The sequence below is a fragment of the Marmota flaviventris genome, chromosome 8, assembly GCF_047511675.1.
Source record: "Marmota flaviventris isolate mMarFla1 chromosome 8, mMarFla1.hap1, whole genome shotgun sequence".
NCBI lineage: Eukaryota > Metazoa > Chordata > Mammalia > Rodentia > Sciuridae > Marmota > Marmota flaviventris.
In genome coordinates, this window is record NC_092505.1 from 102087407 (window position 1) to 102099771 (window position 12365).

Genomic DNA, 12365 nt, shown 5'->3' on the forward strand with positions numbered 1-12365 from the left:
AAAAGGGCTGAGGCTGGGGCTCAGTGATAGCACACTTGCCTGGTATGAGGCACTGGGTTCAATTTTCAGCACCACATATAAATAAATAAAGATCTATCAACAACTGAAAAATATATTTAAAAAAAGAATAAGGGAAAAATAGAACATTGGAAAAGGAATCATATACAACCACAAGAATGGGACCCTAATTAGAACAAGTTATACTCCACGTATGTATAACATATCAAACTACATTGTACTGTTATGTTTATCTAAAAAGGACAAATAAAAAAGTTACAAAAAGAAAAACAAACAAACAAAAAATCCTAAGATAAAAATATTTGCCATAGGTTCTCTATTGGGCTATTCTGAGGACTGGATAAAGCAATATATATCAAAGTTATCCCAAAATTCAATCATGTTGATACAAAGCATCAAATGAATTTTAGATTTTGAAAGAAAAAAAAAAGAATCATATATATGTCGTATTCAAGAAATAAATGCCATAAATACAAAAATTAAACCAGAATAACAGATAAAAAATGTAAATTTATTAGTATTTTGTTGTTATTGTTTGGTAGCAGGAATTTAACCTAGGGCACTTAACCAATATGCCACATCCTCAGTCTTTTTTATTTTTTATTTTGAGATAGGGCCTTGGTAAGTCACTAAGACGGTCTTTGAATTTGTCATCCTTCTACCTCAGTCTCAGGAGCTTTTGGCATTACAGGTCTGCACTACCATGCCCAGCTAAAACAAACAGTATTTAAAGAAGACTTTATATCATTTTAGCACAGTATATTTGGAGAAGACAGCGAATAGTGAAGACAGCACTGGAATAGGCTAATATCCAAAACAGAACAATAAAAAACAAAGCAAAGTAAAACAAAACAAAAAACCTGAGAATAAACAGGTTTATCTGAAGTAGAAAATTTTTTTACAGAGGAGAGATTTAGCAGAAAAAATAACTAATGACCAGAATTTAAGGTTTGTTAAGTAATTGAATACCAAATTTGAGCTAATCCCTTATGTACTTGGTAAATAATTTAGTATTATATTTTAATGATCAAATAAAAATTAAAACATTATTAATTTGGAAGTGAAAACAAGAAAAGCATCAAATAAATGTAGGATTACAGATGGAGAATATACCCTGAAGATTACTGAAGCATCCTCAAAAATCCTCAGAAAGACAGTAAAGCATGTAAGACTTATTGCAGTTTGAATCAACAAGCCAAGTTGTGGTAGCTGAATTTCAGAGACTAAGCAGAGGTGGAAGTACCTAAGATTGTTTCAAAATTTTGAAACTAGTTTTTGAGGAAAATGGCAAACAAAATAGTAGACAAATGACTTGTAATTCAGGACAAATAAAGAAAATAAAATTAAAGTGTTTAATTGAATTTAAGATTGACACATCAGACATAATGATTACTAGTCAATGCAAAAAGATGTTTGGAAATGGATTATACCCAGAGAGTAAAGATCTTCAAGTAAGCAAGACTAAAATTTTTCCATATATTTTGAAAATTATAATAGTGTTAAAATTTTAATTACACCATTGTAATGAAATGAAAGTCTACTTTTGGGCCTGAGGATATAGCTCAGTTGGTAGAATGCTTGCCTTGCATGAACAAGGCCATGGATTCAATCCCCAGCACCACACACATACAAAAATAAAGTCTACTTTCAACATGAAATTTGCAGAAAGATAAAAAAAGAAGTGGTTCTTTAAAATGTGATGGAATATTACTCAGCAATAAAAGGGAATAAAATCATGACATTTGCAGGTAAATGGATGAAGTTGGAGAACATAATACTAAGTGAAGTTAGGCAATCTCATAAAACCAGATACCAAATGTTTTCTCTGATATAAGGAGATGGATTCATAGTGGGGTTTGGAGGAGGGGCATGGGAGGATTAGATAAACTTTAGATAGGGTAAAGGAGTGGGAGGAGAAGGGAGGGGGCATGAGGGTAGAAAAGATTGTTGAATTAGATGGATGTCATTACCCTAAGTACATGTATGAAGCCACAAATGGTGTGAATATACTTTGCATACAACCAGAGTTATGAAAAATTGTGCTTTATCTGTGTAATATGAATTGTAATGCATTCTGAAGTCATATACAACAAATTAGAATTAAAAAATGTGAAACAAAGCTTAATTATACTAGTTATGCAGGAAATCAGGGAAATACAAGCCAACCATCACATTTTATTATGAAATTTCAAATGTATCATCTGTACAAAAATTAGCATCTGATGGCACTAAATTTTTTAAGGATGTGGAGCAATAGGTAGTGTGTATGTATTTCTGAAAGAAGTGTATATATTTTTTTTAATTTACTTGATTTTATTTTTTAAATTACATGACAGCAGAATGCATTACAATTCTTATTACACATATAGAGCACAATTTTTCATATCTTTGTATATAAACTATGTTCATGCCAATTCATGTCTTTATACATGTACTTTGTTGGTTTTTTGCATTACAATTCTTATTATTTTTGTATATATGTGTAATAAGAAGTGTATATTGTTACAACCATTAAAAGTGATTTCCTGTTTAAGTTTTTATCCTAAAAATAATCTGGTAAATGAATAACATTTACACAATTGAGGAGGGTCACCAGTTTACTATTTATAAGATGAAAAAAAGGGAGTTGTTTTGATAAATTATATTTAATTCAAATGCTGGAATACTTTTCATCAGTAACAAATGTACATGGGTACATACATGAATATAACCAAAGAAAAAAATAACCTAATTCAGAAATAAATGACACTTTTAGGTTTGTTGATAGTACAAAATTATCCAAATAAAGCACATAAATGAAATGTATCATATGAATGTCCAAATATGAACCAAATATTTTAAAAGTACATGGTACTAATGCACACAAACTTCAAATTACAGTATGATGGTAATTTTAGGAAAGGTATTAGGATAGGGCTTTGGTAATAGTAAAATTGTTTATTTCTTAAGAAGAAAAATGTACAGTAAACAAGACAGTAATGCTAGATTGTTTAGCAAATACAAATACTGAAGTAAGCCATAATGTTAATTCTTGTGAATTTAAATAACTCAAAATTAATCATTTCAAAATAAATAGTAAAGATGAATGGACCATGTCTTTTTCCCAGTATAGGGTGACCTGGATTTAAATACCTCCCTAAAATATTTTTTCTCTTCTTTAGGGACATTCAAAACTGCTTGACTTCTTTGTGAATCCAAAGCATGACTAGGTTTTCTGTATGCAAAACAAGAGAAACTTCCCTGATTAAAACTAATAAAGTCTCTGAAGAGCAACTACATATAAAATTTCCTTTTGATTTGTCTTTGGCCCAATTAAAATGGGCTGTATTAAAATTTAAGTATGGCTTCTAAGGCATACACATACCATTAAATTTGCAGGAATAATGAAGCCAACCAATTTTATTCCTCTTTAATAATGCATTCCTATATTTGCTCTTAAGGTAAGGTTAGCATTTATTTATTGATCATGATGCATTATCTACATAGTGGAAACTACTAAGCAGTTTTCATCTCCTGTGATATTTCTAAATAATTCAGAAACTAATTTCTGTTTTCTTTCTCTCATTAAAGTTTATCTCTTTTAAACGTACAAAATTTAAGTGACCTACAGCTTAGTTTGTTTCTATATTGTCCAGATTGTACAAGTGATATAAAGTAACCAGATAGAATTTGCAGACATAAGTATCCCCAATAGTTTCATCTTTCTCTACATTAGCATCTTTCCTTTCCAAGTATTTAGGGGGGAAAACACAAAATAATAAAAGAATATACATTTTCAAATTACCTTTCCATCTAAGCTCCATGGTCTCTCTCACACTATTCACCTAGCCAGATACTTTGAAATGTCATTATTTTCTCACTTCCCCCAAATTATTAAAAAATGGAAATCTGATTTTAGCCTCCATTTAAAATCTGGGGAAATTTCTCTTGTTAATACCAACAGTTATTTCTTAGTGTCTTATTTGACCTTTCTTTAGTGGGTGATAATATGTAACATTCTCATTCCCACATCCCCACATAAATGATATATGAGGGTAAATTATGGTCTTAAAAGACAAGGTTAAAGTATACCTTGAGGTGGAAAAATAACAGCAATAAATGAACAGTTAAAAAAATCATTGAATTTTCTGCCCTATTAATTCTATACTTCACAACTCATACTGTGTATATTACTTTTTTTTGTTGAGTTTTGCTTTCTTTGCAGTCATTTTCTGAATCTACACTATTTCCATTTTAACTCAGATACTGGCTTATTTTTTTCTCTCTGGGTGTGTTGCTTTTTTTGTTGTTTGTTTGTTTGTTTGTTCTTTTGTTTTCTGTTTACCAAAGCTTATATCATTGAATTTGTCATGGACTAAGCTAAATATTTTTTTGGTAAATCACCTTATATCTCATGCCTCAGTTGCCTGAAATTAAATCAGGATACTAACAACTATCTCTGAAGTAGTTAAATCATAAGTCACATATAGAGAAACTAACCAATTGAACAAAATAAAGACCCCTAAAATAGTCTGATACTTGCATTATCAACTAGATTTTTGCAATGGCAGGGTCATATGCCAAAATCTATTTGACAAATGATATATGTGTTTGGACAATCATGCCTAAAATCATTACAATAAGTCAAATCTAAATGTCTCACATTTGATCTAGGTGCAAAAGGAACAATAATAATAACACTTTCAAAATAATACATGAGAGAACATCCTGTGGCTCCAGAATATTCATGTTTCTTTAAAACACACACACACACACACACACACACACACTACAGTACATTCAGAAAACAAAAAGTTAAATCAGAGTAAGATTTACAAATTCAGATCATGAAAAATAGCCAGTAAGAGAGTACCTACAGATTGGGCAAAGATGCTCATAACACATAGAGCAAATAGAAGAAAACTAGTATACACTATTTATAAAGGATTCATATAAATTCTTGAGCTGGATAGTCCAACAGAAAAAAAATGGGCAAAAAGAATTGAACATACACTTTACAAATACTATATATAAGTAAAGGCTTGTGAAACTAATTTAAACTGTTGGTTATCTTGATGAAGGTTTTATATGGGATAAAGACATAACAGAAAGGAATAATAGAAGGGCTTCTGGAGCCTTGCAATTTTCTTTTTATCCGCCTCCTGATTTTATGAGTATTTTCAATTTCTGAAAAACAATCAAGCTGTAGTCTAATAATTTGACTATGGGCCAGTATATATATGGTGATTGACCTATAGTAAACATCACATAAATGTCAGATCTTACTATTTTATCAGTGACCTTGTTTTCTTTTATCTTCCTATGAACATAACAGACTATTTTTCTGTTTGCTTTAGGAACTTTTTTAGAAGTTTTTCTTCTGATGCTTTTTCAGGGTAATACCATCCTACTCCTTATGGTGTAGAATTTTTATAGACCTCATGTTGATTTTTTTCCTGTTTGCTCATCCTTGAACAAAGGAACATCTGCTATGCTGGGTGCTCGCCAAAAGTGGGGTGCACTGACTGCACTTGACCCCCACTTACTGTTCACATGATAGCTTGTAGACTCTCCCACATGGATGTAAAACAGAGAGCAGGTTGACACAGACACTGACTTAATTTTTGGAGCCTAACAGAGATTCATGTAGTGCCTTTCTATCAAATTGAAGGGCATCTTTTTTTTTTTCCTACAGAATTTCCCCATTCTCTAATACACAAGAAAAAGAATTTTTGTCTCATTCCGAGGACTTCAAAATGTTTCCCTCAAAAATGAGTTGAAGTGTTCATTTAAGAGAAGTCTTTTTAAAAATGTATAGAAGAGAGTTCTGTATATTGTTTGATTTGAAAGAAAATTAAAGAATTTAAGTTCTAAAATGGTTTCAAAAGGAATAATTCATAGATAATATAAATTCTCTGACCAGATAGAGAACATGGAAACCTCCAACCTCTATATGCAACTACTCATGAAATGATCAAAGATCTACTTACAATCATGTAAAAACTACCATTTTGGCGAGTGATTAGGTTTTCAACATCACCTCTTTTTATCTCCAGATGCTCAGTAAGCTGTTACCTTGATACTGTCATTAAAGGGGAAAAAAATGACACAGTTGAGAGACAAGAAATTGCCTGGACATCTCAGAGGAAAGTGTGTGGTGGCTGCCCTGCTTTCTGGTTTGTGCAAAGCTTTAGTTTCTGAAGTATGAATAAGAAGTAGAAAAAAAGATAACCAGGGATGAGCAGTAAGAGAAGAAAGAACAGGAGCTATATTGAGAATTTAAATATTCAGTCAGTATATTCAATATGTAGTGATTGAGTGATATGCAGAAGAAGGCTGAGTTACTTAAATTCATTATCTCAAATATTTTTAAAAATCTCCTATGATGTAGGTATATTCATTTTTATTTTATATAAAGAACAATTTGAAATTAAAACTAGTAAGTACTTCACTGAAGACCATATACCAAGACAGCAATAGGGCTCCAATTAAAATCCAGGCAGTACTCATCCAAATACTTATTGTGTTTATGTCCTATTATGAAACTTTTAAATAAAGTTTGAATTACACATAATAACATGCTTGTTTTATGGCATTCTTATCAAATAAAGCAACATTAGAATTACTACTATCATAATTTGATGAATATAGTCACTTAAACTGTGTAAATATTATTAAAATTAATTTAACATGAATGAACTTTAGTTATCAGTGTTGCTAAAAGTCAAAATAATATTATATCACTCTTATTGGGAGAGATTTTTTGGGGGGCGTGTGGGGTACCAGGGATCTAACCCAGGAGCACTTGACCACTGAGCCAAATTCCCATCCATTTTTTAAAATTTTATTTAGAGACAGGGTCTCACTAAGTTGCTTAGAGCCTTGCTAAGTTGTTGAGACTAGCCTTGAACTCATGATCTTCCTTCCTCAGCCTTTCCAGTCGCTGGGATTAAAGGTGTGTATCACCATACCTAACTCATTGGGAAAGTTTAAAAACAAAAATTCCAAACTAAATATACTACATTTCTGTAGATATTTTAAATATCATGCATAAAAATTAATGTTTTAAATGTAGGAAAAAGTATGTGATATATGAAAGAAAAAATTTTACTCAGTTTTATTCTAGGCACTTGGGAAAGATTTGAGTCATAAGATTACTTAATAAATACCTTTTGAAATTTATAAAGTACTTCTATATATTGAATCAATCTTACAAATCTATTAGATGTGTTCAGAAACATCTCTCCAACTTTCATTTCATTGCTTGAAATTCTTTCCTACACAAATATACCTCTCTCAGTGTATTGTACATCTATTTTAGTAATGCTGTCCACATAGAGAGAGTCACTCTGCAAGTATTTGATTAAAATTAAAAGTTAATTGTAGAGCATTTTCTAATGCATTTTAGACATTTTTTACATATATAAATTGGATAGAGTCCTTAAATGTAATAAGATTTTCTACAGTAGTTTTCACCTTATATTTCACATCTGCTTTTCTTTTTGGGTACAATGTGGCACTCTGTGGAATATTGCAATAATAGGAATGCTGCCCTGCTTTATTTATAACTGTGTATCCTTGTCGTCATCTTTGTACACTACTTTTTTAAAATTTGTGATTCGATTGCCTGTTCGGGTGATTTTATATCAGCAAAAGCTCTGCTGCCTGTCACTGTCACTCCATTGTCAGAACCATTCATTTAGATGAGGTTTTTGTTAGCTGGTGACTGAATTATAGCTTCCTTGCTCACTTAGGAAATCACCCCTATTTTCAACGCCATAGGAAAGTAATTGTAAATCACACAAATCTTCAGTACCATAATGGCCCAAGGAGGAAATCTAGATGTCTATCCTAGTCTCTGAAGACTTATTATCTAGGCCAACCAGCCTCACTTCTATTCACCACACACTTTCTCCGTTCCTCAAACCCAACTCATTTCATTCACTGCATTTGTCACACTACTTCCCGGTGTAAGACTTTGAAATACATTCCACCTTAAAAAAAAAAAAAAACTTCTTCCAGAAATCCACATTTTCATAGCTAATTGTATTTTATGGGACAGTTCAATTGTCATTTATTCCAATGTCACTTTTCCTTCCAAATATCCAGAGCATTTTCCTGAAATTTTTTGATGACAAACTTGAAATAATAGCTATTTAGATACATATCTTGCTCCAAAAGCAAGGTTAGCATCTGATACAAATGTTTATGTGTGTCAGTTTCATCTCTTCTTTAACCACTACAGTGTTTTACAATGACACATGTTCAGTTGCCACTGAATACATTATCCACAATATACCATGGCATTTGATAGACCTGGTCTTCAATTCTAGCCTTTATATTTGCAGCTACGTAACCATTGGCTATACATTTACTCTCGTTGATCCTATTTCCATATAAACATATGAAAATGATGGTGGGGAGAAATATATAATGTATATACAAAATCTGACATGAAATAAATACTTGGTACCTGTTAATCTTCTAATTTCAAACACTCAAAAATTTTAAGATACTGGTATCTAATGAACCAAGATTCCTTCCCTTTCTTTAAAACATTGCTCAAATCATACTCTTACGTTTATTCATATGTCTTTTAATTTTTCTCTTACTCTGGTATTTGCCTCTTTCAGTTGTCAAGGGAAAACGTATCCAGGAAATTTTCTTCTGTGGCCAATCTTTCCAAAGTTTTAAGGATAATTCAGAAAATTTAGTTCTACAACATTTCCCCTTCCTTAAAAAAGCAAGTGCAATTTTTAAAAAGTCTACAAACTTTCTAAGAGGGTAACAGCATTAAGGTAGTATACTGAACAGTTTCACCAGGTGTTATCTATAAACTTTTGCACAAAGTTTTAGAAAGGTTAAGACTATAGATTCTCTGCCAATAAGATTGTTTTATTTTAAAGTGGATTATGCTTATGACTTAGCTATAAATTCCCTCTAGATAGCATTGCAAAACACTGAATAATCTTGTTGTACTATTAGAATTTACAAATCAATATTGAGGAGAGACAATTATCCCAGGATGTCCACTCTGCAGTTTACAATTATGGGCACCAGAAGTCCTTTGCCTTTTCTTATTCAGTCTTTTCTTGTTTCCTTCTCCAGCCTGGTGCAATGGAAGGTTCGGACAAGCTCTCAGACCTCAAGAATGAACTCTGGCAACACTGCAGCTGCATCCATCTCAATTTCGGTTTGGTGCCTGCCTGAGTTTCAGCATCTTTTGCAGTTCCAGGCCTGGAAGTTCTGAAATCTCCACCAATGTGAGCTGTTGGTTGTTCTTTCACATTTTAGTGGTTGCTGTGGCCAAACATTATATTAGGAAGCATTCCTCTACCAAACATTATGTCAAAGATATCTTCATAGGCAATATAAACATTCAAACTGTGGCTTTTTAACTCCTTAAGGGCATAACAATTCAGCAAATGAGTCCCTTTCTTTAAGTCTGTAAAAAAAATACACAGGTTAGAAAAGACCATACAATGCTTAACTAAAAATGGCATTTTTACAGAAAGCTGTTTAGTATGGGGGTGTATCCCAATTTAAATGCATCAGAGTCTTTATACCATATTTTTCCCAACTTTTCCTGTAGCTGTGTGCTCCTTCAATATAAATATTTACTATTTATTTTAAATATTATGAATTAAGCAAATAGTATAATCAGTACTAGCGTTAATTTAAAGTAACTTCTAGAATATAAACCTTTATTATTCTCTGCATTCAGTTGGCAAATAAGCCTGAGTCATGATCTTTTATGGTTCCCTGGATTACTATAACTATTCCCTAATTGTTCTCCATATCTCCATGCTTACCACACTCCAAATTCTTCCATACCTCGCCAGGAATTCCTTACTTAAATCATAATGACTCCTTACCCTCTTCAGGATAGAATCTAAAATTTTCACCAGATTATGCTACACACTTTATGACCTGATAGCTTTTTATTTTCCTTTCCATTTTTTACATCCTCCCCAAACATATAACTACTCTCAAAAATTACTCTGTTTGTAAAATTCTCCCTCAGCATTTTGACCTTCATTTTGTGACCAATAGTGGCACTGCTTAGCATACCCTTGCCCCTTTATACCTGGGAACACATCTTACTTAATCATCACAATTTTCTTTTCCCCCACAGGAAACCTTAAGAAGTATTCCCTGACACTTAGCATCAATATGTAAATACTGTTGCATTGCTTTAAATATATGAGGGTCAGATTCATGCTTTCCGATTGACTTCAGTTTTTCTTAAGTGCTTTTAATCATTTCAGTCAAATTCATTGGATCTGTCTTCAAATTCATTGAGATCATGATGATGAAAGTTTTCTATTTGTTCCCTCTTCAAATATTTGTCAGAATATCAGTTAAGCAAATATTTTGTAGATCTATTTGTTCAATTTAAACAGATGTCAAAAAGTATTAACATCATTATCATCACCATCAAATACCACCATTTATTCATAAATAGATCAGGTTTTGGTCTTGTCTCCCTGATAAATTTTTTTTTTTTGAGAAGATACTATGTAGGTTAGGCAAAGCTTAATAGACCCTGGGCATTATTCTAATCAGAAGATGTGGATTAATTCTCAAATGAATGCTATTAGGAAGGTAATTTTTTTCCACTTAATAAAGTATAGAGAGATTAAATAACTTATCAAACAGTCTCACAAAATGAATAAATGTGAAGTTGGAGAAACAGTCTGTCTACCATCTGGACTTTTAAAATTGTTTTATTCTGTGAGACATATTTAAAAATATGTACTAAAAAATCTAAAACACACACTTCAATAATATTAGAATCATATTTTTAAAATATTTTTAAGTTTTCATATTGGCAGGACATATATTAATATTAAAATAATGCAGAGATTAGCAGGGCCCCTGCGCAAGGATAACACACAAATTTTTGAAGCATTCCATATTTTTATGAATATACAATGGTGAATCTCATTATTATAGATCTCCCAAACACATTAATTTTTAAGATAATCATAGTTATAAACAGCAGAACGATCAGTAGGGAGAAGAAAACAGGAGAAGGTAGGAAGGGAGGGAAATGGGATATACTGGGTACTGAATTAGAGAAAATTATATTCCATGTTTACATGACTATGTCAAAATGAATCCTAATGCTATATATAACTAAAAATAGCCAGTAAATTTTTAATTAAAAAATAAAGTAATCAGGATAAGCTGCTAATGCTTGTACCAACAATGTTTAGAAACACTAATGTTTAGTAATTTAGATGTGAGAATTTTATTAATAAAATAGGTTTGTTTTCTTCTGTAAAAATAAAATGTTGGTCATCAGCAAGGTTCAGTGGAGATACTGAAATACAGCTATTAATATTCAAAGGTCATCTAGAGCAATCCATGTCAGGGAGGTAGAAAGGACTAAATAAATTTTATATCCTCTTCTGAATATGACACACCATGATTCTGCTATAGTTCATAACTTGCTTAAAATATCTTCAAAAAAAAAGAATATTCCTTCAGTTTAAATGAGAAAGTGCTGTCAACAAATAACCAATGATAAGATCCAGTTACTAAAGGTATTTTCACAGGCATATTCCATTAACAACCAACTAGAAATTTACACCTATGAAAAAATTGTTCTCAGAAAAGGTGTTTAAGACTGTCAGATCTCATCAGTAAATTACCAGATTTCATACAAGGCAAAGGTTGGCAAGAAAAGATGGGATATAAAACTAGTGATAGATACATCTATGTATAGAGCTAAATTTTCTTACCAGCACTATTTATAAAATTAAAAAGAAAAGAAAAAAGAGAAGGAGAGAGGGAGGGAAAGAATCTTAGTTTAGCCAACTGGTCCATCTTGCATTCTCTTTGCAATTTGATCATTTTAAAAATGCTGATAGCCAGCCTTCTTAAAGGAGTTTAAACATGTCCTTCTGACTGTTAAACTTAGCAGGCATGTGAAACCCATCCATCATGCACAAGAAACTTTGTTTTACTTTTTAATTCCTGGAAGGATCTCTTATTTTGTGTCAAATCAACAAAATTGTTTTCCCTAAGCTCCTAGGTGCTGAAGGCCATTGCTAAGTAAGAATGATGCATGGCATGACCCAGGTCATTTGCAGTGTCATTGCATGTAAGGTGACCTTGCTCAAGGACCAGGGCGATCCGGGTTTAGGGCGTTCCCGGTTTAGGACAATCCGGGTTTAGGGCGGTTCCAGGTTTAAGGTGTACCCTGCTGGGAATAGGGCGTATCCTGCTGCCTCAGGCGTGCCTGCTCATTGAGTTCCCGTTGAGTTCTCTGGTATTCAGAGAGTATTTGGGATTTCGCCCAGAACGTGGATTTGGGCGGAGAACGTGGATTTGGGCGGAGAACGTGGATTTCCCCAAAACGT

General features: G+C 32.3%; 1 non-coding gene across 1 annotated transcript; it reads left to right on the plus strand.

Annotated features, from left to right (window-relative positions):
- Positions 1-10816: 10816 nt before the first annotated feature.
- LOC114106399 (U6 spliceosomal RNA) lies at positions 10817-10920 on the plus strand. Its single transcript, XR_003585184.2, has one exon. It is a non-coding gene; the product is annotated as a U6 spliceosomal RNA (small nuclear RNA).
- Positions 10921-12365: the final 1445 nt, after the last annotated feature.